Source organism: Dromiciops gliroides, chromosome 3, assembly GCF_019393635.1.
Source record: "Dromiciops gliroides isolate mDroGli1 chromosome 3, mDroGli1.pri, whole genome shotgun sequence".
Taxonomy (NCBI): domain Eukaryota; kingdom Metazoa; phylum Chordata; class Mammalia; order Microbiotheria; family Microbiotheriidae; genus Dromiciops; species Dromiciops gliroides.
The window spans coordinates 145,969,052-145,975,964 of NC_057863.1; positions in this window are offsets into that span (position 1 = coordinate 145,969,052).

A 6,913-nucleotide genomic window follows, 5' to 3' on the forward strand; every position below is an offset into this window, starting at 1 on the left:
ATGTTGAGCAGGGAGTCAGAAAGGCTCCTCTTCCTGAATTTAAATCTTGCTCAGAAACTAGCTGTGTGACCCTGGGCAAGTCACAACGCCATTCACCTCAGTTTCCTCATTTGTGAAATGAGCTGAAAAAAATGGCAAGCCATTCTTTGTCTTTGCCAAGAAAACCCTAAATGGGGTATAACATAATAATAATTAATAATAACAATAACAAAAACAAAATAACTAGTATTGTTATGGTGCTTTAAGGTTTTTAATGCACTTTACAGATATTTTGTATCATTTGATCATCACAATAACCCTGTGGTTTACATGTTATATCATCCTGTTTTTCAGATCATGAAACTGAGGTTTTCAGAGGTTCAATTAATTGCCTAGAGTCACATAGCTAGTAAGTATGTGAGGTAGGATTTGAACTCTGATATTCCTGGCTCTAGGTCCACCTCTTTACTTACTTTAATGACTAGATATTTATTGTTCTATCTTAGGTATCTTTGGAATGGTGGAAAAGGAAAAAAAATGTGGACATTATATGTATGGATATTTGGGTGGTGGGGGTCAATAATATGTAATATGCAAATCACTTTTTGAGTCATAAAGGGAATGATATGAAAATGTGAGCTATTATTCCCAACTTCAGAGTCTTTTTATGAAAACATTTTATAAACCTAATAGGACTAGAGAACACAAACCTCTCTTATTTACAACTACAAAAAAGTGTTAACATAATAGATTGTAGTGATACTTTATAATTGATAAATATATTTTCCAAATAAGTAATCATCTAATTTGGTATTTACTTGGAAAGCAAGCTCTTTTGGGGTAAGATTATCAGGCTGTGCTGTTGGATGAGCAGAGGGTCTTTCACAGGAGCTGCTTAAGATAGCTACATGGTGAATTCAAGCATTATCTCAACACATGCATTGATTGATACTTGTTAAATGTGTGGTCAATGGAGAAAAGTAGCCTAAGCTAGAATTAGTATTGTAGTGTTAGGAAAACATCTACAAGGGAAAGAACTGTGCATTAATTTTCAAATATAATTTCTACAAATATGTAGTTTCAAATTAGACAAAAATGCATTTTCAGAAATTCATGATTGGAAACAAATCTTCTTTTTTCTTTTTACTCACCTTCACGATTGTTCTACTATTCTTAATTCTTACTTCAAACATTGCCAAGTTGTAAAACATCCAGAAAATGATGAATGACAAATCAGTTTAGGAAATGTACATGAGGAGGCAAATTCATTAAACAACATAAACAATGACAATTTAAAATTTTAATTCGTATTCATAAGTTAGTCTGATGGTTGCAAAGTAATTCTGAGTAGAAAACCTGTTGACATGATAATGCATAATAATATCCACTATATTTGAATCAGTAAGGGTTGGTTTAAACAAATTAAATATGAGTATAAGTAGGATAGGAAAACATCTACAAGGGAGAGTGTTTTCTCCCAGCTAAATGTTCTTGGGTTCACTTAATATAATTCATTATGTTCCTTGTTGATTACAAGAATGATATTTTAAGGTAGAGTTACCAATAATGCTCAATAATTCATAAGAAATCCTTGAAAGTACTAAAATCCCTTCCTATGAGCAAAAAATATGTCATTTGAGGGTGGGGAAGGGGAGATGAAGAAGGAAAAGAAGAAAGTGTTAATCTCTAGTAAGTTCTGGTATATATAGAAAAGATAAAACCTCCTTTGAGGACAATGTCTGCTTTTCTAAACTTCTAACAAAGTATATTGATGAATAATCTACAGGATGTGGGCATCAATATCTCTCTCTCTCTCTATCTCTATTTATTTATCTGTCTATCTATACAGTAATTTCAGCATAAAATTCTTGAGGATGTACAAAAGGCTAATTCTAAAGCAGGGGAAAGTATGTTAAACTTTTGTATTTTGGTTATGCATATCGATTTCCTGAAATTGCTATCCATGTATATTTAAGTATAATAAAGTAGTTATAAAACATCTAGCCTATTTTCTTGTAAGAATCTTTATTCTTTTTATTTTTTTTGTTTGTTTTTGTTTTTGTTTTTTGTGGGGCAATGGGGGTTAAGTGACTTGCCCAGAGTCACACAGCTAGTAAGTGTCAAGTATCTGAGGCCAGATTTGAACTCAGGTACTCCTGAATCCAGGGCCAGTGCTTTATCCACTAAGCCACCTAACTGCCCCCATCTTTATTCCTTTTAAAAGACAAATGAAATTAGTCCCTTTAAGACATTATGTGACTGGACTCTTAAACCCATTCCAATGGTTTATCATCTCATTCATTCTAGATCTCTCTACAATCCTTACTTTGAATATCTCCAAGTTGCTTTTCTAAAACTGGGATTAGTTGATTATGATTCATGCTTTGTATGCAGATTTTGCTATTACCCACATATTTTCAAGTCTCATAAATACATTGGCTTATAGTGTGAAATAAAACAAGAAATTTATATGGCTGGTCATCAAGCATGCTATATTCCTGAAACAGGATTTCTCAGTAAACACTGGTTATTGTTGAGCCACCCTGACACTGTTTTCAGATTCATTTACTGATGGAGTAATATAGAAAGATATCTACAAACTTATTCATGGTATCAGAGTTACTAAACTAAAGGCTTCATTAACAACTTTATCAGAGATAGGGAAAGAAGAACATTAGAACATACAATTCATTCAAAAGTGTGGAAGCTTTGGAGTTTTTTGGGGGGGTTGTTTGTTCTATACTCAATTTGATGATGACAAAAATTTGTAATTAGACAATTCAGGTAAGTCAACTTTTGCAAGTATAAGGTAATGAGAATTAAATGGAAATTTAGAAACTGATGCCATGCAATACTTAATTTTAAACTACCCTTAACTCCTTGGTTCCATTAGGGACCATTCATTAAAAATATCTGCTTAGATAATATGTAATCAAATGAACATTTTAAAAAATAAGATCAAGGGAAACAATATTATAGACAATATTTTCAAGAAGCGTTCAGATTTTGTTTAGTCAAATCTCATGTATGATCCATGCTGTGATACATTTTTCACATTAAGTAACACATTAAAGTTAAAGGGTTGGAGTGGTAATGAATAGAAACCTGTATTGGCTTTCAAAAACTATGGAATTGTACCTCTGATAAAGTATAGGTTCAAGGAAAATGAGAATTAATTGTTATTTATCTGAAGGTCAAGAATACTTAGGCTATAGGTATTCATTAATGTTAGGGAACAAGTCCAAATCCTGCCATATGAATATAAGACACTTTGGAAGATTCTTGATACTTTACAGATTAATATGTAGTTTGAATCAAAAATTGAATCCTTATTTGTTATTGACAATTTGTTAAAATATTCACTCCTATATATTCAATAAATGTTTTTAAAGGAATTATTGTTATTGATACTCTATTCTGGGCCCTGGTTAGGAAGATAAAGAACAAAAATAATTGGCATTTGTACATCTCTACAATTCACTAAGAACTTTGCAAACATCTTATTTGATCCTCAAATATTGTCAGTTATCTACTACAGCTATTTTTATCCTCATTTTTTCAAAAGAGGACAGTGATACCCAGAGAAGTTGTGTTATTATTACCCATGGCCACACAGCTAGTCAATGTCTCAGGAAGCATTTAAATTTCAATTTCCTAACTTCAGATCCTTCATTCAATCTTTTGTTCCTCAAGAAGTATGGTATGATGGGGATTTGAACCCTGAACTCTCTTGACTGCTGGTTTAGCAGTTTTCTACTGTACCACACTATCTCATCATTCTTCTCATCAAGGAATTTAAAATCTAGAAGGGATGGAAAGGCATGTACAAAGAAAAAATAACATAGTATAAATAAGAATATAACAAGTGAATAAGGGCAATATAACCAGACTATTAGGAAGTCAGATAAAGGAGATTGGTAGGGGATGGGCGGTTCAGATAATGCTTCAATGGAACTGAGTCAACTTGAACAAAAGAATAGGATTTCAGTAAGGAGATATTAGGCATTAAAACAAGAGTGAAATGTGCATATTAAAATAAAACTAATAAAAACAACAGTTACATATGTATTGAGAGGGAAGTGATGTTAATGAATGACTAATCACAGTGAACATTAAATTCATAAACATAAGATAGAGAACTCTATAAAGGTCACATTCAATATAAAAAGCTATCTTACTGAGAAGTAAGGGTGGAAGTTTCAGGCATATTGTTTGCTTTCAGTGTATGTGCATGAAGCAACTCAGTCAAATTTAAGAACAACAAAAACATTATTCTTAAAGTCCTTGCTTACTGAAGTAAATAACCACATGCTATTTATTCCTAACAGAGATAATTTCATCCTTATGGAGAACTCCCATTGACTTCACACAGAGCACAAAATATGAAGGGGTAGTGATTTGATTGGATAATTGAAACCTGAAGCTCCAGAGTGCATTGGATTCCATGCACATTCATACATTCCCTCAAAAGGGAATGATATTACAAATTTTTACAGGCCCTGTGCCACAGAGGTAAGAGTGTTCAGTTGGGACTTAGGAATACCAGAGTTTGCCTCCCACCTCATATACTTTTTACCTGTCTACCTATCTTTGGGATCATCTTTTCATTTTCTTAGCTTCAGTCTTCTTATCTGCAATTGGCAGTAATAATATTCATTGCATGTACCTTGCAGGGTTTCTTTGTAGATTAAGTGATATATGCAAAAAATTTACATCTAACTGTCAATTGATACTAATATAGCACCCAAATCTGTCATTGAGACTATCCATGTAGACTACAAAATACACAAAAAAGTCAAAGATTCCTAAGGGAAATCTTCAAAACTACTCTTCTCCTCTCCAAGGTATAGCATAAATTTGCGGCTAAGAGTAAAACTGTGTAATCTCTACTCAGGAATTTTTTTATAGAGTAAGTACTGAAAAAGTAAAATGCAAGGACCTTTTCTAGCACATTTTTATATTTTTTCTATACTACTGATCAGATGTTGAACATAGAAAAATAATCAGTCAGTCCTTTATCAAGTAATAAATTTGTCGAATGAGAGGAAGAATGTCAAAAGGAAATAATCCTTTATATTAGAAGAATTACACTATAATTCCATTTCTGTCAATAAGCAGCTCTAAGATTTTTATAATATAATCTCTTTGAACTTCAAAGTTAAAATGAACATATTGAATTAAATAACATTTAAGACTTTTCCCTTTTCTAAGATACTCTACTATCATTTCTGTAATATTTTGACCAATTGCTATCTTAATTTTTGAAACAAAATAAGCCATCTTGTTTTGATCACATTTATGGAATATTCATTATGTGACAATTATACCTGTAATTACTCAGTACAGTTTAAGTATTTATGAATATATGCATCATTTTTAAAAATAAGGGAAATATCTTACTAGCCTAAAAAAATCATATGCACAGAGTTTGCCAACTCCCACATATTTATTCCAACATGAACGGCTTAGAAAAATATATTTTAAATCACTATAGATTTCATTGGAATCTTTAGAGAAATTTGCTACTGATAGGAAATCTTTTATTTCCATGGATTTTTCAGAACACATCTTCAGTGACATTGGTTAACTACTTAGGATATCATCTACCTTCCTCTTTTCTATATCACTCTATTCTAACACTTAATTTATTATTGAAAAATAAAATCTCTCCTATGTCCTTTGCAGATATGTGTGTATATATCTTCCTTCCTTCCTTCCTTCCTTCCTTCCTTCCTTCCTTCCTTCCTTCCTTCCTTCCTTCCTTCCTTCCTTTCTTTCTTTCTTTCTTTCTTTCTTTCTTTCTTTCTTTCTTTCTTTCTTTCTTTCTTTCTTTCTATGTATGTATGTATCTATGTATCTATCTATCATCTACCTATCTATCCACAAATGTGCAAAGGACATGGCTCCTTTGAGGCCAACAAGTATTATCCATTAAGTTGGGAGAGAGAAGGGTAATAGAAGGATGGACTCTATAATTGGAAACAGAAGAATCAAATCACACTTTTTCCACCTGCAGTTTAAATGTGGATAAATCATTTAACATCTCTTAGACTCACTTTTCCCATCTACAAGATGGTCAGATAATAGTTGCTTTTAGACTCATTTTACTCACCTATAAAATAACCATAATACTATTTTTTCCCTACAAACTTTATAGGGTGATGGAGAAAATCAAATGAGATAATGTTTATAAAGTACCTGTGAACCATAAGGCTATATTTTGAATAGTTGATACAAATAGGGTTAAAATGGCTGTTCCATTAACAAGAAAAAAAATACCAAAATACCATTTACATAAATTCTATGTTATTTCTAGGAATAATTGTCAAGCAATTAAAGACATTTAAAAATTTATTTCAGTTAGTAAAACTTTTCTGTACAATAATATTTTCAGATTATTAAGGTGCATCATTACCACTTTTCCCATAGTTATTGATTTAGCTAAGGTTAAATAATAATGTTGGAAAACTCTTTATAAAAGGTTTCCACAAATGAAGCAATATGATAAAGACAGTAATACTATATATTCTCAAAACATTAAGAAAATTGGTGGCATAGAGAATGAAATGGAACTTGTTAATTGATCCTTTGTCAGTTATACAAGAGAATGCTATTCCTTTAAAAATAGTGAGCTACTGTGTCTTTCCAAACCCATCACAGTTAGGAAGACTTTCTTTATTGTACTAAAAGAAAACATTTACTAATTCATGAAATGTTCTCATTTCACATGTCTGAACCTCTCCTTTGCCTAATTATAATGTGATTGTTTGCTTTCAAGCATCTATATCAGATTATACAACCCGTGAGGGCAGACAATTAGTTATTGTTTATCATTGTATCCACATGGTATTTATGTTTGTCTAGTCTTTGACACACAATGATTCTGTTCAACTTAAAACATCTCAATCTCTCTTCCCCAATCCTCAACCTTGTA